The sequence below is a fragment of the Elaeis guineensis genome, chromosome 6 (genome assembly GCF_000442705.2).
Source record: "Elaeis guineensis isolate ETL-2024a chromosome 6, EG11, whole genome shotgun sequence".
Lineage (NCBI taxonomy): Eukaryota > Viridiplantae > Streptophyta > Magnoliopsida > Arecales > Arecaceae > Elaeis > Elaeis guineensis.
Genome location: NC_025998.2, coordinates 14,933,983 through 14,960,030, shown reverse-complemented (window position 1 = coordinate 14,960,030; position 26,048 = coordinate 14,933,983). Strand labels below are relative to the sequence as shown.

Genomic DNA, 26,048 nt, shown 5'->3' with positions numbered 1-26,048 from the left:
AGGCAGAGTGATGACGACGGTGGTGGAGGTGGAGTGATGATGATGGTGGCAGCCTTAGGAGAAGCAAACAACCGTAAGAGAGGGAGAGATAGAGAAAGTGAGGGAGGAAGAGGGAGAACCCAAGGAGGATGATGACAGTGGTGGTGGAGGGAGGATGACGACGAGGGATGGCTTGATTCAATCGGCATGGTGGGATGGTGGCACGATGGGATGGTGGCATGGAGGGATGACGCCGACTGACGATCGGGGAGGGTTTGAATCAACTGATCGATGGTGCGGCTAAGCAGAGTGAGAGAGCACGAGAGAAAGATGAAGAGAGAGGGAGGGCTCGGTGGGATGGTGGCATTGGTGCGTAAAGGATTTTGGGATAAAATTTTACCCTAAAAATCCTTCTTCCTTTTTTTTTTTGATGAAAAAACTCTTTAGCGATGAAAAATTTTTCATCATCAAAAATAAAAAATTTCATCACAAAAGAGTATTTTTTGCGATGAAAATTTTATTCATCATAAATACTTAATTTTTTATGATGAAATTTTTTTTCATTGTAAAAAAATAAAAACTCTAGCAACAAAAAAAAATTAGTTATTAAAAATCTACTTCTAGCAATGAAAATTAACATTTCATCACAAAAGAGTCATTTTTTTGCGATGAAAATTCTTTTCATTGCAAATACTTAATTTTTAGCAATAAATTTTTTTTCATCATAAAAACATACATATTTGCGATGAAAAATTTTTTCATCGCTAAAATTTCATCACAAAAAATTAGATTTCTTATAGTATGATATAGCTTTTCTTTAATAAAATATTGATCAACCTTAATATGCTTTGTCCGACTGTGCTGAATAAGATTATTAGCAATATTAATAGCTGCCTTATTATCCCAGAAGAGAAGCATAGGAGATGATCGAAAAAGGTGTAACTCAATCAATAGTTGCTTTAACCACATAACTTCATAGATCCCTGAGCTAAGGCCCTATATTCAGCTTCTACACTGGAACGAGTAACCACATCCTGCTTCTTGCTACATCATATCACAAGATTACTATCTAAGAAAGTACAATAGCCTGAGTTAGACTTTCTATCATCCAGAGTATCAGCTTAGTCAGCATCAGTATACCCCTTGATCTTAAGATGTCCATGACGAGAAAATAGAAGACCACATCTAAAACACCCTTTAAGATAATGCATAATCCAACAGGCAATTTTCTGATGCTGCTCACGAGGATCGTGCATATACTGACTTACGATACTAATAGCAAAGGTGATGTCAGGATGAGTATGAGAAAGATAAATCAGCCATCCCACCAGATGTTGATATCTCTCTCGATCAACTGGGGTACCACCATCTGCTATGAGATGATGGTTCTACTCGATAGGAGTAGCTGCAGGTCTACAACCCAATATGCCTATTTCCGTCAACAAGTCAAGCACATTCTTTTGCTGAGAAAAAAAAATGCCAAGAGATGATCTAGCAACTTCAATCCCAAAGAAGTATCTCAAAGGACCAAGATCTTTGACTTCAAATGTCTGAGCTAAATGAGTCTTTAGACGATCAATCTCTGAAAGATCATCATCCGTCAGGATTATATCATCAACATACACTATTAGAATTGCAGCCTTCCCACTATTATATTGAAAAATATAGTATGATCGGTATTATTTTACTGATAACCCATCCCTAGCATTGTGCGTCGGAAGTGATCAAACCAGATCTGAGGTGACTGTTTCAAACTATAAAGTGAGCAATGCAGCTGACACACCTTTTCAGTAGTTGCAATACTAGAGAAATCTGAAGGAATTTTCATGTACACCTCCTCTTGAAGATCTTCATATAAAAATGCATTCTTAACATCTAATTGAGAAAGACTCCCTTCAAGATTGACAGCACAAGAAATAAAGATCTTCACAGAGTTGATCTTTGCAACTAGAGCAAAAGTTTCATCATAATCTATTTCGTATGTCTGAGTATAATCTTTTGCTATTAATCGTACTTTATAGTGATCAACAGTTCTCTTTGGAGTTTGTTTCACCATAAAAACCTATTTGCAGCCGACAGTTTGTTTCCCAGTAGGTAATGAAACAAGCTCTTATGTATTGTTCTTGACCAAGGCTTTCATCTCCTCAAGCATTGCCTCCTTCCATTTTGGATCTGCCGTAGTATCCTTCCAGTTCGAGAGAATAGAGATAGAAGCTAGAGATGCAATAAAAGACCTATATGAAAATGAAAGGGACTCATAGAAAATAAAATCAGCAATATCATGATGGTAACGAGGAGGAATAATATGTGGACGAGAAGCTTTTCTGTGAGCAATAAGAAGATGTAAGTCAGTCAAAAGAATGTTACCATTATTATTATTGGAGGAGGAAGATACCAAAGCCAACTCTAGAAGGAGACTATTGGGTAGTAGGAGAATGCATACCAAGCTCTATAGATGGTAGAACAGACTCTGTGACATGCGAAGAAGACTGCTGCTCCTCCTATCGATCAGAATTACTATCTGAGTACTATTCCTACTCCTCAAACTCCCCCTTACATCCTGCAAAATTAGACGAAACACTAGGAGAGAAGAGAAAGTCAAATATAATAGTAGGTTGATCAGTGGGCATTATCAGCAGAATCACTGCCAAAGAATGCCTCAGACTCCCAAAATATCACATCCATACTGACCAACATATGTCATTTAGGAGGGTAATAGCATTTGCATCCCTTATGAGTGGTAGAATAGCCAAGAACACACACTTGAGAGCTCGAGGATCAAGTTTACCAATTGTAGATTGATGATCTCAGATAAAGCACATACATCCAAATATTCGAGGAGGTATAATAAAAGAAGACACCCTTTGTAGACACTCAAGTGGCGTATGGTAGTCTAAAGCTCAAAGAGGCATACGGTTAATAAGATAAGCTGCAGTAAGAACTGCCTCACCCTAAAGAAACTTAGGAACCCTCATAGTGAAGGATAAAGATCGAGCAACTTCCAATAAGTATCGATTTTTATGTTTGACAACACCATTCTAAGCAGGTATATCGACACATGTAGTTTGATGGATAATCTCATGAGCAGTTAAATACTCATTAAATTTTTTATTCATGTACTCAGTGTCATTATCAAACCTCAAAGTTTTGATTGTGGCATTAAATTGAGTATTTACAAACTTGTGAAATTTTTTGAAGTATCTGAGAACCTCATCCTTCATTTTTAGTAGATAGATCCATGTCACTCTACTATGACAGTTAATAAATGTGACAAAGTACCAATATCCAGAAGAGAAACAGTACTACACAGCCCCCACAGATCAGAGTAAATAACATCAAAGATCTTAATATTTCGAGTGCCAGAAACAGGATACATAGTTCGCGTGTGCTTAGCAAGTTCACATGCATCACAAATTAATTTATGTTTGTCACAGATATTATATAAACTAGGAAAGAGTCTTACTAACACAGAGAAAGAAAGATGTCCAAGCCCACGATATTGTAACTGGAGTTCATGCACAGCATTTTCGAAAGAAGATACAATCAAGCCAGTCTCCAGATTATCTTTTTGTCCTCTTCCAGTTAGATCATAAAGTCTGTCATGTATTCTACCATATCCAATCGTCTCCTCCATTGTCAGCTCCTGGAAGACATAATAGGTGGGAAAAATATGACTTTGCAATTTAAAGCAATTGTAATAGAGCTGATAGAGAGGAGATTTGTGTAAAAACAAGGAACGTATAACATTGAGGACAATGTCATAATCAGTGTACAATTGATAGAACCTTTTCCTGACATGGTAGAGAAGGATCCATCAGCTATACGAACTTTATCCCGACTAAAGCAAGGTGAATATGACACGAATAACTTGGATTGTGTTGTCATATGACTGGTAGCTCCTAAGTCTAGGATCTAATGTTGAGAAGTATCTAAAGTAGTAAGTGCACTATCACTATCAGAAGTATAAGAGCTAATGCGAGAAAGAAATTAAATTATATAAAATGAGAATGAAAAATAGAAGAAAGACTAGAAGAATTACTAAGCAAATCCATAGCAGATGAAGAGGTGCTATTAGAAGAAGTATTCAACCTGGCCAAAATGTGATGTAGGGTCTGCAGTTCTTCCATAGACAAAGAACCTCCAGCATCAGTAGATGGAGTGGTAGATAGAGGAGCAGAAACAGATACAACCGCGATAGACAAAGAAACTAAAGCAGATGAAGTAGCATCGTAGACCTCAGAAAAATTGACCTGACCATAGCCAATTGCTCCTCCAAAGTGCCCACCATCTCACCGGCCTCCTCTACCATGACCCTGGCCAGATGGAGGACGATTATGTAACTACCAACATATATCATGGATGTGTCCCGATTTGTTGTAATAGGAGCATATCTGCATATCTCAATCATCTCTACTGCAAGTCTGTGATTGCGGCTAAGCGACCATCGCAGAATGGACTGTATCAACAGAGGAGGCGATCATCACTCATCGACGAGTCTCCTCACTTAGAATTAACGAGAAGACCTGATTGAGAGGAGATAGATCAAAACTTCAACCTAAAATTTAAACTCTAATTGGATCAAATTCTTCATTAAGGCCGGCAAGAAAATCAAAAATTCGCTCATCATTAGTAAAGTTTTTGAACTCAACGACATCATTAGCACATCAGGCCTTGAAGGGGCGATAAAAATCCAGCTCTGACTATAGACGTTGAAGTTCTATCATATAAGCGATGACAGAAAGTTCACCCTATCTGAGTGCACACACCTTACATTTGAGTTCAAAAGCTTGGGTTGTGTTATCTTACTGAGAATAAGTTCGAACAGCAGCATCTCAAATTTTTTGAGTGATTTCAAAGAACGGCATGCCCTGAACAACAGAGGGCACCATAGAGTTGATTAACCTGGCCATCACAAGTGAGCTCTCCGACTCCCATTGTACCAATGCAGTGTCTCTTGTTGGTGGCTATGGTTTAGTCCGATGAGAAAACCCTCCAAACTATGGGCTTTGATGAACAACCATACATGTCTGGCCTATAAAAGATAGATGAGGGGTCTATCCAACCGAGCATAACTGATATGGAGAAAAAGAATATCCATCCCAGACCGAGAGTTAGAGGCACGAGTTATCACCTCACTTATTGCCTTCTCCAACTCCTCAGTGAAACTATTTGACATCTTCAAAAGAGCTCAAAAGAAAAAAAAATCACTGGATGATTTTCATCCCTTTTTTTAGGAGGAATCCCTTCTTAATATGCTAAGCCCCAAAATGGAAAAACTCACAGAAGCCAAAGGAATATCCTCTGGATCGCAGACTCGATGGGATTGGCGAGGCCGGGGGCAGCTATCTCGGCCTAGGTGGTGGCGGCAGTGGCAGGATGAAGTGGCGAAGCGGCGACGACAGCGACGGGATGAAGCGAAGTGGCGGCGGCGGTGGTGGCGGGATGAAGCGGTGAAGCAACAGACAAGGAGGGGAAGGTGGTGGCGGGTTGGCAATCTCGGCCTAGACGGGGGAGGCGATCTCGGGCTGGGTGGTGTCAGTGATTGAGGATCGCGATCTGGGTGGTGGGGTCGCGATCTGGGTGGCGGTGGTGGTGATCTGGGCCTCGACAGCGATGACCTATGGAATGGTAACGGCCTGCTGGGTAGGGACGATGATCTTGGAGAGGGTATCGGTCTATACGGGGGCCTCGGCAGCATCGACAGCATAGGTGGGCCAGAGGTGGCGGCGGTCTGGGCGGTGGCGGCGGTCTGGGCAAGGGTTGCAGTCTGGGTGGTGATGGAGGGGATGGCCGTCTTTCGGTGAGCACCGGTGGTGGTAAGAGAATGAAGGGGATGAAGGTCTTGTGAAGGCTCTAGCAAGGGAATGGATGGTCGTAGGAGTAGGATGATGATGAAGGACTAGGATCAGAACATTGCTTTGATACCGAGTTGAAAAAAAGGAAGAGATATGCAGGAAAAAGTGGAATGAGATTTTTTTTTTCTATATGTTTATGGGATGGAATAAACCCCATTATATACAATTTTTATTTCTTTTACAAGAAAACAATTAAGCTCTTTGATAGCTCATCGCCACCTTTACCATCCTTAATTAGAGTAGCTCAACAAGGAAGTACTACCTACTTTCCAACACAAACTCAGTGAATCTATGATCTCTACTCAGCCAAGAAGGTTTAGGAAGGAGAAAATCTCCATTTCCGTTCCAATAGTTACGCGAGAGCTAAAGAACAATCATTTATGCCAAAGCTTATTTTTTTCAATACAAAGGTGGAACATTTTACATGTGAATAAATAAAAATATTTAAAATATTATTCCCAATTCAATCTAGAAGCGAGAAATTCTTTAGACATGTATTAGCCATGCATGCTATCAACTGCTGCTTACAATGGTCTTGATTTTTACTCACCTAGATCATTGCTAAGAGGAAGAAGATAGCATAACCAACCAATATGCGAAGCAGTACTGAACGGATGATGCTTTGACCGGTCAGCAATTTAGGAAGAGGACGTTTATGAGGACGCCGGAGTGTGGTCGCCCGAATCCATTGTCTATACCCTCGCCTGATTCCTACTGTTCTCACCAAACTAAAGTAATTATAATGAGCTAAAAGAGGGGTTCCGAGAACAATGAAGCATAGACGAATGCTGATACTCAGGTGGCTGGGAGCCAACATTGCATGTATACCCATCGCGAATGCAGCGGACATGCCCGCAAATGCCACCCACATACCACTCACAGCCCAAGAAAGGACCCATGCGCGAGTATATCTATCAACCGTCTTTGTTCCTGCATACATGAGCCAGCATGTGGCCACGATGGAGCGGAGCAACAGGAAGGCATCTGAGATTAGGAATACCTTGAAAGCACACTTTTTTGCTAGAACTGCTGTGCCTACCGTGCCACCATCTGAATGATCATTAGCTATGTACCTCCAGGGATGGTGAAACCGGCAGTAAATGTCACCGTAGCAATCAACACCGAAGCGATCCCGAGATTATGTTTCTCGATTTCTGGACAAATCCACATGTTTCTCGATTTCTTTAGCCCCGTTGCTGGCTGATTTTTCTTTGACCCTATCATCGCCGGATGGTTTCTCTAATTTGGCCTCATCGCTGGATAATTCGACCCTTTTTAAATCATGCAATTCTCGTGGACCGGAGTTAGCCTCTATTAAAGCCAAGCAGCTAGCAAATCAGTATTCTGCATTCTACAGTACAAGAATAATTTTAGAACATAAAAAGAGAGATCGGTTGAAAGATTGAGAACACTACATGTTTAGTTAACATTAAGTACATTACACTTCCTGTGAGTGAGAATATCCCAGACTTTGCGGTGATATTTATTTGTTAAATATTATTTTTATATGAGTTTTGCTACGGTACTTTTTTTTTAATAATATTTTATTATAAATGACATTGTAGATATTGTACATTACTATTTTATATATTTTATTATTTTTTTTCTTTTCTTCTTTCTTCCCTGCGGCTCCCCCGCCAATCCGCCACCCTTTGTTCTCCGCGCCCACCCCCTTCCCGGCGGCACCACGGCTGCTCTGAGCAATCCTCTGCCCGCGGCTCCTCCCCTCAGCCCCTTACCCGCGCTCCTCTATCACCCTCCACCAGCGACTTCTCCACACCCCGCGCCCACCCACTGCTCGTCCGACCCTCATCCGCCCGCGGTCCCCTCTCCTCCGCTCCCGGCGCCCGTCAGTCCTCCACCCTCCGTCCACCACGCCCTCGGCCCCCCCAAGTGACCCCCCACGCGGGCCCGCGTTTTCCCCCTCCCACCCTCCCTTTGGCACCCGGCTCGTCCACCCGTGCTGATGGGTCCTTCGCCCACGGTCAACCCCCCCACACCCCCCCCCCCCCCGCCCCACCCACCCCGCCCGCCTGCAGTCACCAACCCCCCCCAAGCTGCCCGTGGCTTCCCCACCCCCACACCCCGGCCACCCGCAGGTCGTCTGTCGCCCTGCCCGCCTGCGGTCACCACCCCTCACCCTTGGTCCAAGCCGCCCGTCGGTCCTTTTACTGTTTATATTTTTTTAGCCGTTGGATTAAATACGGACTATTCGATATTCAACCGATTAAGATGCTCGTACGGCGGGGTGCTGTAAATATTTTAAAAATTAAAAGTATTTCAACGTTGAATTAATGACGGATTTGGTAATTAAATTAAATTTTATTTTTTTCAAAATTTTTTTTATAGTAATATTTTTTATATACATGTAGGACAGATTTGGATAAGATTAATCGGATTTGAGCTCGGATCCGATCAAATCAAAATTGAATAATGATGATAGTCCAAACTGTTAAATATGATTTATTACCTCAAAACTGCTTATACAATAAAAATTACATGATTTGAAGACTCCTGATCTATGCGTCAAGTGATCAAAAAATATATTTAATTTAATTTTATTTAAACTATCTAATTTTTGACAATCTAATAAATAAGTTAAGAGCTTCTAAATCATTTTTTTTTTTTGTATATAATCAATTTTGAGATAGTAAATTATATTTAATAATTTAAATAATTAATATTAAATATTTATTATAAAATTTTAATCTGATCAAATTTAAGTACAAATTTAATCGATCCGGTACTAACTCCCCCTCTCTCTCTCTCTATATATATATATATAGTACAAATGGTCAAGTAATTCTGACTCTTTTCACGATGAGCTCAAAGTGCCATCCAGCAAATCGAAGTCTCCTAAACAACATTAGCATTTATTATCTTAAGAAATAAATGCTTATTATTAAGATTTATGTTTAGAAAAATATCTTGGTTCATAAGCATGCGAATTGAAGAGAAGGTGCTCATGCTCCAAATATAATTTCTGTGCATCCTTGTGTCCGTGCGCGCGCGCACGAGGGAGAGGGACTAATCCCAGCCAATGAGAAAAAAAATCTTTATTTTATGTGATGGACCTTACCTGGTTCTCTAGTTAGCAAGCCAAATATGTACAAGATCATTAAAAGAATGCTTAGTTCGTGATCGAAATTAAAATCGAAATAAAAATTCAAATGACTCAAAATCGGAATCAAAATGGCTAAATCTTTTGAAGTGTTTGATTCATGATCGAAATTAAAATCCAAATTGAAATGAAAATTTGAATCCATAGAAGAAAATAGAAATTGAGTTCTATATAGATGGGTCATTTTCATTTTACTCTAAAATCGAAATCGGAATGAGACTTCTCTCAACCGAATAGTTGGAATGAGAGTCATCTATTCACATTCCAATTTTAGACTCTGACTCTTTCTAATTAAGCACCCCTGAGAGTTTACTAACCGAAAGTGCAGGCCGCCTTCATCCAATTTTGCAAAAACCAGGTCGAGAGGGATGAAGCCGTATGCGGTTTACAATGTTGACACATGTGGTTTTATCCCGTAGAAGAAAATAAACGCTCCCTTGGTCACAGTTTTCAACAGCCATGTGTACCGGTGTGTTCCCCTTGTAATCCTGGTCATTTAACAACTTCCTGAGATATGGTCTCTTGGAGAGAATTTTCTTGACCACATCTACTCTTCTCCTTTGGAAAGCGGCATGAAGAAAATTTTTTCCCTCCTTGTCTAATAGTTCGTTTGTTTGGAAGCATTGCTGTAAAATCTGATCAACTATATGAAAGTTTCCCATACAAACTGCAATATGTATGGGAAATAAGCCATTGGCATATGATAGATAGGCTGTAGAAGAATAGTGCTTCAATAATAGCTTCACCGTATCTTGATGACCATCCATCGCTGCATAATGAAGAGGAGTTCTCCCTGAGGAATCGACTTGTTTGGCAAGCATTGGCTTCAGTCGCAATAAGTTTTGTGTAATATCTATCTCATTAGTATCATGAAAGGTATCATGAGTACTCGTGTTATACAACGTTCATGGTGCTTTCGCAAATTAAAAGACAGTGCACCGTATTCCATGCATATGCTTGCTTTTTACTTTGTTTATGCATTTACAAAGACATTTAATCAAATGGAGGATCATCACAAGAATACTAGAAAAAGAAAAATCAAAGTTTGCTATTACAAGGGAAGTTATACATGGTGACAGGCCAAGTTAGTCCACTCGATGGCGATGTCTCGGCAGCCATTTGCCATGTCTGATCCCGCCAACATCCTTGCCACTTAATTTTTGGGCTAATATCTCTTAATTAGGCCTAGGTTTTTCCCAGCAAACAATTATGGTTAGCAGTTGCCTAATCCCCACTTTCTGGGTCTTCTGAGGTTGAAGAAAAGATTCCTATGTAATTGAGCTTTCTTATTCTTTGTTTCATAAATTTTTCTATTAAGTGATATAGATCTGTACTTTGCTGGGTGTGAACAGCAGTTGCCCCTACACTCTTGAAAGGACTTATTTTGTTATATTGTGTGATATAACTTCTTGCTTCTTTTGTATTCTAATCATTTCATGAATGAAATGGTCGTTTCATACTAGGTATGAAATGGTAGTGATATGTTCACCTTTTCTTCGGAAAAAAACAAAAAGGGAACAATATGTAAGTCAAGCACTCGGTTACCTTGATGTAGGACTGTTGCATGAAATTTTGTTTTCTTATTAGGGCCTGCATAAGATGCTAGAGAAGCGTTCTCCCAAGAGGAAGACTACAGTAAAGCTTTAGCTATATTGAATGATCCTGTTACAATGGCCAAATATATGGAGATATACCGGCATCATTCAGCATGGATGCCAATTCGACATCCTCCTCTATCAGTATTTTGGCCACACGCTCATGGTCATATTTGGCAGCCTCATGCAAAGCATTAGCACCATCCTTGTTCCTTGCTATCAGCACTCTATGTGGTTCGATCCTATCATCCTCCATGAAATGGAGGATGAGGGAGACCATCTTGTTATATCCAGCCCTTGCAGCGCAATGCAACGGAGTATCGAGCCTCTTGTTTGGTACCTCCAGAGAGATCTCTCTCTACAGCAGATCTCGTTGACAAGCTCCAAATATCCTTGGCTAGCAATTATATGGAGGGCTGTGTTTCCTTCCGGTGTTACTTCAAAGAGGCAACCAGTATCTTGTTCTATTGCAATATCCTCCGATATTGATATTGTGATATCTGACACCAAGTCTCCAAAAGAAATATCTTTTTGTTGCAATAATTCATCTAAAATTTTTTTATCTCCTAATATTGCTGCTTCGAGCAATTTAGTATTCATGGTGCAAAAAGGTTGGACTTCTCTTTGAGTAACATCAAGATCGAAATCTACTTGTATTGTTTGGCAAGTCATGCTCTCCTCAGACATAGTTTCCACAACTTTTTGTGCTCCAAGGATTGCTCTCTCTCCCTCTCTCTCTCTCTCTCTCTTTTGGAGGGGAGGCTATAAAGGTACCCAAATTATTAATGGAGAAGTACTTATATCAAAAGAGGTTACAAGAAAAGGATATAGAAAACACAAGCAAAGGGAGTTAGCCTATAAAGGAGTGGAAATCTTTTTGACATAAAAGGAGAAAGCAAAGAATTTCCTATACTTTATTAAAGAAAGATCAAAGAATGAAGTGTTTAGAAGAGGGTGCAGGAAAGGAATAGTGATACAGGAATAAAGTTCAAACTCCGTTTAGAGGCTACCATTATATTAGTTCAGATTGCTCTTTAAAAAAATTCTGCAAAAATAGAGGATAGAAGTATCTCACATTGAAATTTGATAGGATTGCCACTATCCAATTTGGAAGCTGTATGAATCTAAAATGGAAGAAGACCCATGGTAATATCATGCCAAAATAGAGATTCCTTAGTAAATGGGTCTTGTCCTAAAATGTAGTTTTTTTTTTTGTAACATAAATGATACACACACGATGGATAGGGTAATAATGAAAAAAAAAATTAAATTTTATGAAATAAAGAATAATAAGAACTTGAAAAGTAAAATAAAAAAATAAGGCATGATACTAACTTCTCAATGACTTTGATTGTCTAGATGGCACTTTGATTGTAAGAACAAATAGTTACTAAGTTTTTTTTGTCTCATACTGCTTTCAATCATCATGATACTAAACTCAAGTTCAAAATTTTTCAGATGTAGAGAAAAATATATCAAAAACTAATTTTCTTTAAACTTTTTAAAGTTTTCAAAAGAAATAAGAAGTAGAATTTTTTTGATTTCCCATTTTTTGCTCCACTTTGGAAGGCTATATTTCTTTCTTTTTTGTACGTGGAATGTCACTGTATATGTTTCTTTCTGAAGGAATTCCAAGGTACTTTCTTCTTTTTTTTGGTGCACGGACATCTTAAAAGTGATTTTTTTGGGTGGATGAAAATATGTACAAAATTTTACTTCAAAAAAATAATCAAGAAGAGTTGATTTTTCAATGATTTTCTTTGTAATTTTTTTGAATTTTAGAGAAGGGTTGAGTTTTTTTCTCTCCTTTCCATTGAATATTAAATAGGTATAAAGATATGCTGAATTGTTAGGCCTCCTGGAATAACCCAGATTAAAAAAAAAAAAAATAGAGGCATGTGCAGTGCATGGGAGAGGGAAGGTAGAAGACTCCTAATCAGAGTCTTCTTCCCTCTAATCTCCGATGAGATCGGGGTGGAGTCCCAATTAGGTTAGGAAAACCCTTTATAAAAGCCCCTTCCCTCTTAGATCTTCATCAAAGCTTTTGGGAACTCACCAGAACGTCTCCCAGGAGTTTTCGTGAGTTCTTGGATGGGAAGAAGGGGTCGTTGGAGTTCCTCTCGACCGTCAAAGCAAGATAAGCTCCTTCCCACCTCTTCTTTCTTTTTGGTTGTCCGTTCTTCATCAGAGAGCGACTGTAGGCTGCCAGATTTGAGAAGAGCAAGGTCTTCCCTTTTCTGTTTTTCTTTTTTCCGTATGCCACTGGCAACAGCTGCCATTGGGGCTGTTGCTGGGATTGTGTGTTCATCACCGTCAGGGACCACCAGGGGTGGCAGGTGTCAGCCTTCCTTGGCTGTGTGTGGGGGAGAGGAGATGAAGGAGATCGGGTCCCCTATTTTGGACAAGGAGGAGAAGAAGAAGAAAGAAGGATATGGGAATAAAAAGAAAAAAAAAAGAAAAGAAAAAGAAGAAAAAGGAAAAGAAAGGAAAAAGAAAAGGAAAGAAAAGAAAAGAAAAGAAGAAGAAGAAAAAAATCAGAGAGAGTTCTCTCTCTCTTTCCTCTCTCCTCTCTCTCCTTCTCTCTCTAGAGTCTTTCTACTCTCTTTCTTTCTCTCTCTAATTTCATCATGGATCCTAAGACAAACTTGAGATAAAAATAAGATGATCTGAAATTACTTTGAAATTCGTGCAGTAGGTTGGATCTCAATCTAATTCTTATTCAAAATTTATAGCATTTTATTATAGTTAATCCATATTGAGTCATCCTGATTTGATCTCTAATGATCTCGATCATGATTGCCTCATCTGAAAGATACAAAAATTCTCTCTCCACTTTCTCTCTCTAAATTTTTCTTTCTCTAGATTTTTTCTCTTTTTTTATGAATTTTCTCTCTCTAGAAGTCTTATGGATTAGTGGAGGGTCTAGATACTTAGATAAATCCTAATTTTGGTTGATCCTAGAAAAAATTTTAGATTTATATTATTAAAATTATTTATCTGTAATTTTTTCATATATGATTTTTATGTTTGATCATGGTCATGTAGAGATGTCACTGTCTGCATAAAGTGTCGAGTGAAATATCTTATTTTTAAAATTTATAAATTAAAGAGTTTGTTGATTCTTATGCTTGGATCAATCATCAATAGAGGTAAGAATCCTTGTACATAATCAGCATTATATATATTATTTTATCGTTGGTCTTGTATTGTTGATTTTGCATCGTTAAATTTGTGATCAATGAATTTGCTATGTTTGAGATACTGTTATTTGCTTATATTATTTTTAAGTACGAGTATGTTATGTCAATATATATGTATCGTGATTGATAGCTTGATTATATAGGTATGATATATTTATCTTGATCACACTACCAATTGAAATTGATTAATGAAGTCAACGAATTATAATTTCATAAAAGAAAGAAAGAAAGATATGGTTTGAACTAGCCTCGTCACATGGAACAGCCCGTTAGAAGCTTATGTCTGGGACAGCCTGCCACAATCTTATGCCTGGGACAACCTCCACGAGCTTATACGTGGATCAGCCAATCAGGAGCTTATGCTTGGGACAGTCTGCTAGGAGCTTATGCCTGAGACAGCCTCCACAAGTTTATACATGAATCAGTCGGTCAGGAGCTCATACCTGGGACAGTCTGCCAGGAGCTTATGCATGGGACAGCTCCCACGGGCTTTCATATGTGGGACAGCCAGCTAGGAGCTCATATCTGGTACAATCTTGATGGGCTTATGAGTGAAAATTTGATCGGATGGAGACTGAGGCATAGTCTTGATTAGTCCAAAATCAAAAAGAAAAAGGTTAAAAATCATATTATTATGAAAAGAGAAATAAAAGACAAGATATAAAACTATTACTGAATAAAAATATTTCACCCGTTAACATATGATGATGCATCTTTCTTAATAAGACAGACAATTTATGAATGTTTACAGTATTCTGGATATTGAACATGAGATTTTATATTTTATTACTTATTTTTATTTTCAGATTATATTATTATACTGGTGTGATATGTGGGATTCTTACTGGACTGTAAAGCTCACATTCCTCTATTTTTTTTCTTCTTAGAGTTACAGGATGCTTATGATTGCTGTGAAAAAGATTTATGAGTGAGCGGATACATAGATAGAGTATTATTGATACCTGATCAGAGGATTGAAAGAATTTTATTTATAATTATATAAGTTTTACTAATTATTATTAAAATTAGACATTATGAATGTTGAGGTTGTAATGAATTATTTTAAACCTTGCATACTCTTTAGGGCTTGCCCTAAGGAGTGTGCGGCCATCACGTATCCGACCCGAGTATGGGTTCGGGGCATGATAAAATGGTATCAGAGTTTAGATTTAAGATCACTAGAGACTGTGACATAAGTGATATTAAAATTTTGAGATTATAATCAATAGAGTATGATTAATAATATCAGAGCTTAAAATTATGATCATTAAGGATGTGATAAAATGATATTAGAGTTTAGATTATGATCACTAGAGAATATACTTAAGTGGTATTTGAGCTTAAGGTTATAATTATTCAGGATTGTAACTTTAGTGATATTTGAACTTGAGGCTATGATCATGAGGAACATGATAGACATAAAAAAAATAATTCAATATTTAGATTTTGAATCAATAGATACTATGATAAAATTTATACATAATTGGCGTATGATGTCTATAATAGAATTGACGCATTACATCTTAGATTCTAATTAGTAGGGTTGATATGAGTATGAGAAGTATTGATCCTAGAATGAAGTGGGAGGTATTGATATGTTATGTTAGGTATACTCGATGATTTTAGAATACTAAACTTATATGGGTGGAGATCAAGATAACTTTTTTGATGTCGGTGTTAATTGTCTGAGCATTATAAATTTTAAACTTATCAGAAAGAAGTTAGTTAGGGTGTGGTCTAAGAAAAAATTACATTATATGAGAAAGAAGTATTTTTGAGTGTTGAACCTATAAGGCTTACGTCTTTCTTTCTCTGAAAGAATAGAATGGAAGACACCACCACCATTGTTACATACATTCTTTTTGTAATCTATAGGTAGTGTAAGATAATTAGAAAGTCTTGATAGTCTTTTGTATAATCTCTTCTTTAATCCTAGGAGCAAAAATGGAGTGTCCTTTAGGAACCTTTGGATACTAAGATTTCCGACCTCTTACTTTCGTAGTTCAAAATTCCAAAATTGACTCTCAAGAAGATCATATATCAAACTCGAATTTAATATATATGTATACACACACATACATATACTTGAATTTTATTATGAGAATATGAGATATACATCTTGGTAAAATTTTTGATTATTCAAAATATTATATTTGGATATGATTTCTGTATTTTTCAAGTTGCATTAAATTTCAAGTCAAAAGGTTACTTTTCTAAGTGGATCTAAGTTATTTTGATATTGTTGTTAAATTAATAAAAAAATTAATTTTATTACAATATGATATATACATTATAATGAAATCTTTAATAATTCGTATTACCATCTTTGGATTAAATTTTTAAATTTTTTTATGATTGTTGAAGATAGTAGAGTGTATTAATTATTCAATCAAAATTTAAATTTCTGAGGTAATCTAAGATATCTTGCTATTGTTAAATTTTGAATGACTTATATAAGGGACAAGATTTTGCATGGATTTATCTATTGATGCTAAGGATTGTGATGAAGGGAGCTCTACAAAAAAAAAAAGAGAGAGAGATTGGTTTGAGAATTATCTAAATGATTGTAAAATAAATTTAAGGTTAACTTCAATTAATTCTACACATGTTGGATTCTTGAGGAGTGATGAAACTTATGCAATGATTTCAAATATAGAAAGTAAATTAAGATTTAATTTTGATATGCTATGCCCAAAGGGTAGTAAAGATAAAGAAACTTAAAATTTTGCTCTAAGTTTTAAATAAAATTTGAAGGTTGGATCTATATAATTTGGTAAATTAAGATTAGAGTGCGTAGCAAAAGCATGATAGTTTAAATCGATTTAAAATATTAATCCTTTGATTCAAAAGATATTATGATAAAATACATTAGATACAAATAAGGAAGGATTTTATTGATACTGAAAGAATGCTACTGATATTTTTGACCTAATCTGATCATAATCGTACAATGTTTGTCAGTAAGTTATTTTATTGTATAATATCAAGAAATTCTAGATATCTCAAGTTTATTGTTAATAACTTGACAGTTCTTTTGTTAGTTCAAATCTAGAATGTCTTGACACATATCTTATTTTTTTTGAAATTTAACATTGTTACTCGAACTGACATAGAATTTTGAGGTTTTCTTAAGATGAAAGTCTACTTGTTAAATTTGTTAGAAGGACAAAAGAAGAAAGAAATTGATGATTATAAAGAGTGTCTGATGTTCGATCTTTCTTTATTTTTCTATCATAGGTAGTCTGAGATATTAATTATGAATTCTGAGTGGAACGTATTAGACAAATAACTGTGATATGTTAATACAAGTCCAAAATGTTACTATTTTTCAGAAAAGTTAAGAAATCAATAAAAAAAAGATGAATTTGAGATTTTAAATAATTTTGTTATATCAAGATCATAAGAAATAAATAATATGTAAGATATTATTGGAAGCATGCGAATGACATGATGAATGTATACTTTTTAAGTACGTATCTCAAACAACACAACTTAATTTCGAGGATGAAATTATTTTAAGGAAGAGAGAATGTAATAACCTAGATGTAAAAAAAAATAGGAGCGTGTGCAGTGCATGGGAGAGGGAAGGTAGAAGACTCCTAATCAGAGTCTTCTTCCCTCTAATCTCTGACAAGATCAGGGTGGAGTCCCAATTAGGTTAGGAAAACCCTTATAAAAGCCCCTCCCCTCTTAGATCTTCATCAAAGCTTTTGGGAACCCACCAAAACATCTCCCAGGAGTTTTTGTGAGTTATTGGATGGAAGAAGGGGTCACCAGAGTTCTTCTCGACCATCAGAGCAAGGTAAGCTCCTTCCCTCCTCTTCCTTCTTTTTGATTGTCCTTTCTTCATCGGAGAGCAACTACAGGACGTCAGATTTGAGAAGAATAGGGTCGTCCCTGTTCTATTTTTCTTTTTCTTGTATGCTGCCGACAACAGCCCAGCTGTTGCCGGGATTGTGTGTTCACCACTGTCGGGGACCGCCAGGGGTGGCCGGTGTCAGCCTTCCTTGGCTGCGTGTGGAGGAGAGGAGATGAAGGGGATCGGGTCTCCTATTTTGGATGAGGAGAAGAAGAAGAAGAAAGAAGAATATGGGAATAAAAAAAAAAAAAAAAGAAAAAGAAGAAAAAGGAAAAGAAAAAAAAAGAAAAGGAAAGAAAAGAAAAGAAAAGAAGAAGAAAATGAGAGAGAGTTCTCTCTCTCTTTCCTCTCTCCTCTCTCTCTCTCTCTCTAGGGTCTTTCTACTCTCTCTTTTTCTCTCTAATGTATCATGGATCCTAAGATAAACTTGAGATGAAAAAAAGATGACCTGAAATCGCTTCGAAATTTGTGTAGTAGATTGGATCTCAATCCGATCCTTATTCGAAATTTATAACATTTAATTATAGTTAATCCATATTAAGTCACTCTGATATGACCTTAATGATCTCGATCATGATTGCCTCATCTGAAGAATACGAAAATTCTCTCTCCACTCTCTCTAAAATTTTCTCTCTCTAAAATTTTTTCTCTCTAGACTTTTTCTCTCTCTTTATGAATTTTCTCTCTCTAAAAATCTTATGGACCAGTGAAGGGTCTAGATACTTAGACAAATCTCAATTTTGGTTGATCCTAGGAAAGGTCTTGGATTTATATTATTAGAATCATTTATCTGTAATTTCTTCATATATATGATTTTTATGTTTGATCATGGTCATGTAGAGATGTGACTGTTTGCATAAAGTGTCGAGTAGAATATCTTATTTTCAAAATTCATAAATCAAAGAGTTTGTTGATTCTTATGCTTGGATCAATCACCGATAGAGGTAAGAACCTCTGTACATGATCACCATTATATATGCTATTTTATCATTGGTTTTGCATCATTAATTTTGCATCGTTAAATTTATTATCGATGAATTTGCTATGTTTGAGACACTGTTATTTGCTTATATGATTCTTAAGCATGAATATGTTATGTCAATATATATGTATCAGTGATTGTTGGCTTGATTATATGGGTATAATATATTTATCTTGATCGCACTGCAAATTGAAATTGATTAATGAAGTCAACGAATTATAATTTCATAAAGAAAGAAAGAAAAAAGAAAGAAAGATATGGTTTGGACTAGCTTTGTCATGTGAAATAGTCCGTCAGGAGTTTATGCCTGGGACAGTCTGCCAGGAGCTTATACCTGAGATAGCCTCCATGGACTTATATCTGGATTAGCCGATCAGGAGCTTATGTCTGGGACAGTCTGTTAGGAGCTTATGTCTGGGACAGTCTCTACGGGCTTATATATGGATCAGCCAGTCAGGAGCTCATGCCTGGGACATCCCGTCAGGAGCTTATGTCTGGGATAGCCCCTACGGGCTTTCATATGTGGGACAGCCAGCCAGGAGCTCATACCTGGTACAACCTTGATGGGCTTATGAGTGAAAATTTGATCGGATGGAGATTGAGGCATAATTTTGGTTAGTCCAAAGTCAGAAGGAAAAAAATTAAAGATCATGTGATTATGAAAAGAGAAATAGAAGACAAGATATAAAACTAATGCTGAATAAAAGTGTTTCACCCGTTAACATATGATGATACATCTCTTTTGATAAAACAGACAATTTATAGATGTTTGCAGTATTCTGGATATTGAACATGAGATTTTATATTTTATTATTTATTCTTATTTTTAGATTATATTATTATACTGATATGATATGTGGGATTCTTACTGGACTGTAAAGCTCATACCCTTCTATTTTTTTTTTTTTCTCAGAGTTACAAGATACTCATGATTGGCTATAATATGGATTTGTGAGTGAGCGGATGCATAGATAGAGTGTCATTGATATCTGATCAGAGGATTGAAGAAATTTCTTTTGTAATTATATAAATTTTACTAATTATTATTAAAATTAGACATTATGGATGTTGAGATTGTAATGAATTATTTTAGGCTTTGCATACTCTTTAGGGCTTGTTCTAAGGAGTGTGCGGCTATCACGTATCCGACCCAGGTATGGGTTTGGGACGCGACACCTCCATCTACTAGTTGACCATGGTTTCAAAGATTTTCATGCCCATTTAGCTAACAGGGAGCTGTTCATATTGCTTATATCTTTGATTTCTCAATCCTCCTTTATTTTGTTGCATAAATTTGACCAGCTCACTAGATAATGAAATTTGTTTACCTTAAGGGAGGGAATGAAAGCAAATAAATGCTTCTAAGAACACTTAAATATCAATAGCACTGAAGATGATCTTTTGGATCTTATATGATCTTTTGACTTGGATTTTCAATATTTTTACCTAGTGAGATTCTTGGTTAGTGAATATTAAGTTCCTTAAATTTTTGGAATCACTAGTCTGTAGAAATTTGACAAATTAATAAAGATGGGATTTGCTTTTATTGTGGTTTCATAGGCATGAAATGATTCTTTTCTCTTTTCCTTTCCTTTTTGAGCTGTGATGTCTAACTTTTTGCCTTTGCATTGCCATTGGAGGTGTCAGTAATGTCTCAACTTAAACTAACAAACTACAGGTTGATCTTAACTTGCATGATCTATGATTATGTGACCTCTTGGTTTGAACTGGAAGCTTTTATGTTGGATGGATTTAACAATGAGGCAACGATATGGATACTTTTTATTATGGAGATAACATCAAACTCAGGGTTAAGATTCAGGTTGTTCAGCCTTGGATTGCGTAACTATGTGTTTTTTTATACAATTGTCACCGTAAACTTTGTAATGTCATATAATAATTTAATAATAATACATCATTATATGGTACTAATATTGCAACATAATATGATTATAATAATAATATAATACTATTATATTATTATAATACAATGATACTATATAATTTTATATTTAATATATTATTAAAATAAATAATTTATAAATTAAAAAAATTGTAATAATCATTTTTGTCCATATTAATAGTTAAACAATTGAAAGTACTATGCAAGTCACGATTTGATCCTAAAATCATTTCGATTTGGTTATATAATAGATTTAAAGTGACATAGTACTTGAGAAATATAGTTATCAAACATGTAACAACTTTTTATAAAATGCTTTAGTAGTAGAAGTTTTACCATGCAAAACTATCAAGATAGAAGCTCTAGCAAATATGGCTTAATGAGCTATCATATTTCAGAAATTAATACTGCCTCCTGTTATAAGTGAAAGGAAAGTCAAACCGTGCTAAGGGAGTGCCAAAATCTATTATAACCTTCACCAATTTGGCCTAATATTTCTACATCCATATTCTCATTTGAAGGTTTTTTTTTTTATATTTTTTTTGTATAGGTTTGGTCAAATTTGTGGTAGGGATGAGAGCTTGAGAGGCCTTGAGAAACAAAACCAATATAATCACCTCTTCCTCTTTAGAGACAACCCCATCCAGGAAGCAAAATCCTCAACATTTGCAAATAAACTTTCTATGGTTTCTTGAGCTCTGGTGGCTTTCTGTATGTTTGACTCCTGTAGCACATTTTTCATAAATAAATATATATTTTTCTATATATCCTACCAGTAACCAAAGCAATGGTGGGAGTTCTTCAGAAATAAATGAAATAGAAGGATGCTGGATGCTTTTTCATTTGTTTATCCTTTAGGGATACTTAGAGATTGAATAGGATCGATAAAAAAATTCAGGTTTGGTTGGCACATTTTAGTTGTTGTTTAGTGCAAGTTATGGAAGGAACAAAATGCTAGAACTTTTAAATTTGAAGTTTTCCTTTCTCCTATTAGCTTCTGACATCTCTTAAACCTGCAGGTTAAATGGTCTTCAGTTGGGGATTCTAGTAAGCAGACGAATATTATCTATTTTATATTTTTTTTGTTCGCATAAAAGCTGCTCCTTAGTTTGCTGTGTACTGAGAGTTTCATGATCTGAATGAAATTCTGATGGGCCCAATCCGATTGTTTATCTAAAATGACGAGAGAGAAACGGTGGATGGGTCCTTCCGACCTTCCCTTCCTCCTTGTTTGGGAAAAGAATCAAGAAAAAAAAAAGGGTGAAAATTTGAAATTTTTTATTCATCATATGGTTACCCCAAATAAAAGGGATTTATATTATGATCTGCCATGCATAACTATCAAAGAGATCATGTTTGTCCAGTACAGGATGATTCCGTGAAGCATTTTTTCCCGTGGCATTGAGGCCGTATGAAGTGGGAAGTTGCTTGGTCTCAAGTCATCAGTAATTAGAACCTAGAGCTGACCTTTTGCCATGTTCAGGGCTGCATGTTGTTAGGATTTGACGTCTCGAGATTCAGCCCACAGCGAGGTTCGCGGCGAAAAACGGAGTCCAACGAAACCAAGATTATCCCAAACGGAGCTCGGATGGAGAGATACGGACTTTTGAAGTCGGTACGAGACTCGAGACGATGGAGGACCACCGGCGACCGGCGGCGGGCGGCAGCGGCGCGGCCACAGGCGGCGGCGCACGGGACGCGCGACCCAGGCGGGCTCGCGGCCAAGCCGGGCGCTCGGCCCAGGCGGGCACGCGGCCCAAGCCCACGCGCACGGGCCAGCCCAAGCCCAGGCGCCCTACCTGGGCCCTGTGCCCCGGTCCACCATGGACCGGGCGATCCACGGCTGGGCTTGTGGACCGCGTGGGCATTTTCCACACGTTTCTCATGGTCTACGGCACTATTTCATAGACCGGAGCGCGATTGGAGGGCCCAAAGACATCCCGATCTTGATCCGACGGTCCAAGGGGTTATTTGGCTTTGTTTAGGACTCCTAATCCATCTCTAATCAGGGTTTAAGCCCTTTAAATAGGGCTGATCGCTAACAGAGAAGAGGTGGTCTGGTTTTTAGCTGAGGAAGCTGCAACACCGTACGGAGGAACCCGAGAGAAGAGCGAGAGGCATGAGGTCGCTGTGAGAGAAGGAGTAGGAGGCTCTTGGACAGCGGACGCCGGTCACTTCAGGGGTTCAGAGGGTCTTCCAAGAAAGAGAGAGCTTTTGAGAGGGGAATTTCTAGAAAGAGAAAATTGGGTGTACAAGGGTTGAGGGTGAGATCTCCACTTGTAAAATTTTCTTTTTCATAGTGAAGTTTGCATGTCCCGTGGAGGCGAGCCCTTTTGTGGCTGATCCACGTATTTTGATTGTTTTGTTTTGTTTCTTCTTTTTTTCCGTTGCATCACATGGTACTGAAAAAGTCTTGGAAGGTGGTGTCCTGGCCAGACATCCACCCAACACATGTGATCCCGATTACGTTCACGTCTGAAGAGCCTGCTCCGATCTTAATGCAATCACCTCCTATATTTTATACAAAGTGAAATCATTCGATCAATAGACCAGCGAATTTAATCTACTGCCGTCTTGGTTGAGAGAATTGCCTATTCCCATGGTGGCATCCGTTACTTCAACATCTTTTTTGTGAAACCAGGAGGAAAGGGATATTCCTCCGAGATATATTAATAATAATATGTAACTATAAATACAATACTGTGCATATATGAATATATGCAAAATAGATATAGGGTTGGTAATGTAATTCCCAAAATTAAGTTCAGTACAGGTGAACGAGGAATTGGTAGAATTACTAAAGACCTAAGGTGAATTCCCGTTACTTCAACATCATGAGACTCTCCGATGTATATGCCATCAGTGTCAGGGCTATCTACTGGAGATGTGAAGTTGAGGCCCTTCGAGTGAACCCCCTTGCTCTTGTCCACGATGAGGTGCTTCCCTGGACTATTGATAAGTTTTATTCCCGTCATGTTAAAATCCACGCAGCCTCAGAAACCAAATAACTGCCACAAGAACAATATTGATTAATCAAGTAATTACGAGACACCACAATAGAAGGGAGACATTTCAAATTATCAAATATAAACCAGCCATGCAAGACCTGATTGGACAAACCATCATTTTGATCAAACCGAAGATAGTTTTAAAAGGGTCAGGTTAATGGGCTGCCGGCCCTCATGCTCTTGTTTGGTTACACAGCTGAATTCCCTGAAAACTTCTACAACTACATATTACAATCATTTTGTCGGTTGATAGAATCTTAGAATGAGGAACCAAAGCCCACCGGGTGAAGACACTCTCAACGGCTAGGGCGGAAACTATCTGCTTATATTTGAACATTCCAATAGGAGAAAGTCTTCGTGCAATGCATGTGCAATAAAATTGATGTGGAGCGCACCATCCAACCATATTGGAGCATATAGCCACCATTTTTTCAAGCATATTTAATGTCTACATTTCTGCTTGTTCATTTAAAGTTTTGAATGACAAAAATACCCCTCCTGTTCTAAAAAAATTATGACATCCTATGACCCTATTATGATATCTTGTGGTCAAAATAATTTTTTTAAAAAATCATAAAGAGGGAAGGATATTTTTGTCATTGAAAATTAATGAAATTTTTAAATGATAAAAATATCCCTCCATTTTTATGATATTCTGTGGCCAAATTATGAACAGAAAGTTATAATTTGACCGCATGATGTCATAATATGACTACAGAATATCATAATTTTTTCAGAAGAAGAGATATTTTTGTGATTCAAAATTTCAGATGAAAAAATGAAACTACAGACATTAAATGCGTATTGAAAAGCACTGATTACGTGGCCCAATCTAATGGGGTGATATATTTTTTTTACACCATATGCGGTGCACAAAGAATTACTCTTCCAAGAGAACTGCTCGCCCATGTACAAAGGATGTTGGCCTATGAAGCTAGTGACAGTCTCTTTGTGGTTGTATTAGAAATCAAGGTTCAAATCTTATCTCTATCATAGTTTTGGAGATTAGGGGTATTTGGTGGAGGTTTACAATCGCTTAACATGTGGTGGAGGTTTGCACTCTCTTATTAACATGATCTGAATCAATCAATAATTATCTTTAGAGTTATGGATTAATCACAATCACGCTCAACCCGTGATTGGCAAACTCAAGTATCACGTTCCTGCCTGTTGCAGGACCGTTCTCAGTGTCAAATTTCTATCCGTGCTGGGGCTATTCTCAGTGCCATATTCCTACCTATAACGGACTATCCTCAATACCACATTTTTGACTGTGATGGGGCTATTCTCAGTGCCACGTTCTTATCCATGACGAGCTATTCTCAATGTCATGTTCCTACTGATGACGAGACTATTCTTAATTTAACATAGCTAATACAAACCCCTTTTTCGATCATCAATTTATTAAATCTCAATTATATAAAAAAAAATATTGTAACATATTATGTTCTTTTCAAGATTCTCAATAACCGATATCATAACCCAAACCATTCAAAAATTTTTGATATTTGATACGAGCATATGATATAAAAAAATACAATAATCATATCAACAATCATAAAACAAATATCAACCATGAAAAAATAAAATCATGCAGTGTGTGTATATATATATATATCGATGTTTGTGTCCAAAAATTTTTATCTCTATCGATGGTTGATTCAAATATAGTAATCGATTAATTTCTCAATCTATGAACTTGAAAATAAGAAATTCCACTCAACATCTTATGCAAACAGTCGAACCCTTATATGGATTAAGGTCCAACATAAAAATCATAAATGATTAGGGATTGTGAAAAATTATGATAAACGATCCTAACATCATAAGTCCAAACCCCTCCTAGAGTCAACCAACTGATCTTGGTTATCTAAATACCTGAATCCTATACTGGTTCATAAGATATTCTTAAAGAGAGAAATCCATGAAGAGAGAAAATTTTAGAGAGAGATAAGAGAGAAGATAGAGAGAGGAGAGAGGGAAGAGAAAGAAACTCTTTCTTTTCTTTTTTTTTTTTGTCTTTATTTTCTTTCTTTCCTCTTCTTTGTTTTCTTTCTCTTTTTTTTTTTGCTTAGTTTTCTTTTCCTTCTCTTTCTCACCTTTTTTTTTTTCTTCTTTCTTTCTCTCCAAAATAGTGCACCCAAATCTCTTCTTCCCTCTCTGCTTCATCTAGCTTTGGCTGTGAGATCTTCAGCCGACGGCCGACAGCAACACTCAATGCCGATCAAAAGACAACCACGACAGTGACCACAACTGTTGGTGGCCAACAAAATAAGGAAAAATACTCATAACTAGCTCGGAATAGGAAAAACTCTATTCTTGCCCAAAATTGGTGGTTCACCAACTCTAATCGGTGGCAATAAACCCGAAAAATGAAAGGCTTACTGTCTTACCTTGGTCCGACAAGGGAAACTAGCAATTTCTCCAGTGAAGTCTCAAGGAAAGGACTCGAAAATAACTCAAAATCGACGGTGATTTTTCAAAAAATTTGTGGTGAAAATTCAAGAAAGAGGAGATCACTACTTATAGATAATTCTTAAAGCTTT

General features: G+C 37.1%; 1 pseudogene; it reads right to left on the bottom strand.

The window, feature by feature from the left end:
• Positions 1–1,367: 1,367 nt before the first annotated feature.
• Positions 1,368–11,237, bottom strand: LOC105036992 (uncharacterized; annotated as a pseudogene).
• Between the last annotated feature and the right edge of the window lie 14,811 nt (positions 11,238–26,048).